We start from the raw sequence: 1,977 nt of genomic DNA on the forward strand, positions 1-1,977 counted from the left end.
CGTTCCTTAGTGGAATGTTCATGGGCAAAATTTGTATTTGTATATATCAGTTTTCAATTTCTCAAGTTGGCCAGGGACGTAGAAACTTATATCAAGGAACTTTTTTCTATAGACAAAATTTTAATGCAAATTTTTCTTGAGAAAATGTTTTGAAAGACAAGTAAAGTTTTCAAAGACAGAATTTCAATGAACTTTTGTTTAAAGACAACTTCAATAATTTTTTTTTTAAGACAAACAACAGAATATTTTAGGACAAAAGTTTTTTAAAAGACAAGAATGTCATAGATTTTTTAATACAAAATCTCAATAAAAACTTTTCTTAAGCAAAAATTAACTGAAATTTTCTTAAAATATCAAAGTGTAAAACTCTTCTAAAGATGTTTTTCTTTAATTTCATTATTAAATATTTATGAAATTTAATCTCTAAAAAATAGTATTTGATAGTTGTCATTAAATAATATAATATTCTTGGAACAATTTAAATCATTAAAAAATGTGGTTGGTGATGTATTATTAATAATAGAGCAATCAAAAATTATTGACAGTGAATAAAATTTAAGATTTTAAGGAACCAGAAAACTGATGACCCTAAATAAACTTCATTTTGAAATAACTATGTCAAATCAATTCAAATCAAATTTTCTTGTTCTCATTTTCCAATTTTCTTTTCTTCTTGGAGTTCTATAATTTATACGGAACCTACTGTGCACAAGGAATCGAAATCTATCAATTCAAATCAATCAATGTTAAAAATTTATAATAATTATTCTTGCATTAAATACAAATGAATGCATACCGAAAAAAATAAATTTCCCTAGAAAAGTTAAGCAATAGAACAATTTAGCGAATAATGAATTCCTTTAACGTTAGGTAAGAAAAATTGCAATAGTTCGTTTATATATTTATCAAGATTCATTTTCTCCAAAAAAGGAGTTTCGATCGATTTTAATGAAGTGCAAAGGAGAATTAAATGAAGTCGTTTAGGCAAAATGAAGTTTGCAATCCAAATTTTCCCATAAACGTTCCACTAAGGAACTGGGGCAAACTTCTCACAAATCACTGAGTGCTATCCGATTCAAATTTGAAGCTCAATGATGGGGCGTGCCTTTTTGGGGAGAAATTCTAACATGGTATAGTTTTTCGCAAATGTCACCAACATTAGGAAATGATAGCCACCGCTGAAAATTTCTTCTGATGTTTCGAACCGTGGTGTTCTGCGTTATAGGCGGACACGCGCTACGGTAGCCTCTGAAAAAGGCGAAGATTGCTTTTTGTAAAAATGGTTTATGTGAAATATCTAAAAATTATATTTGCTGAATTTTTGAGTTTGTACAATATACAGATATCCAATAAAATAATAAAAACAATTTGCGATTAAATTCAAAATAGGCGCAAAATAAAATTTTTGGAATAAGGCTTATTAGCCGAAATGTTTAACAAAGTAATTCAATAGTCCATATGTAAACTAAAACTAAGACATCCGCTTGAACAAGAACTTTTGTGCTCCGAAATGAAATCCTGGCTACGTCGTTGCTGTCGCAACACTACATTTATTCCCATAGTTTTAATAACCAAAAAGAAGCAACCTGCTAGTTAGATGTTTGGAGCTGATTAGTGTTTTCTCCTAACCCTTGTCTATTGTTAATTCTTTTCGAGTGCGAGGCATACAGTATAAATTCTCGCATAGGGTTTAATGGAATGGAAGCGCCTTTGCTGGTCGATATCAATTATCGTTGGAGTCATAAATTATAAAGAAATTATTTATGGGTACATCATGCGTATTACTCCCAGCTCGCATACCCATGTGATGGCGAGAGTGAGACCCAATATTTTGCTGCAGCAGTCCATGGTAAATCAATGAGTGACTATTTTTTGATGTCCAATGCCTTATCTCCTACCAAAAAAGGTCCCCAGAACAGGGAGTTTAGATTAAGAAGCTAAAATGCGATTAGATCGAAAAGTCATCGACAGCAAGCT

The 1,977-nt window shown here is 30.8% G+C and overlaps 1 long non-coding RNA gene across 1 annotated transcript; it reads left to right on the plus strand.

Annotated features, from left to right (window-relative positions):
- The first annotated feature begins 701 nt into the window (after nt 1–701).
- On the plus strand, nt 702–1,367 carry LOC106095568 (uncharacterized). Its single transcript, XR_001222761.2, has 2 exons — nt 702–870; nt 931–1,367. It is a non-coding gene; the product is annotated as an uncharacterized LOC106095568 (long non-coding RNA).
- Nucleotides 1,368–1,977: the final 610 nt, after the last annotated feature.

The sequence above is a fragment of the Stomoxys calcitrans genome, chromosome 3 (assembly GCF_963082655.1).
Source record: "Stomoxys calcitrans chromosome 3, idStoCalc2.1, whole genome shotgun sequence".
Lineage (NCBI taxonomy): Eukaryota > Metazoa > Arthropoda > Insecta > Diptera > Muscidae > Stomoxys > Stomoxys calcitrans.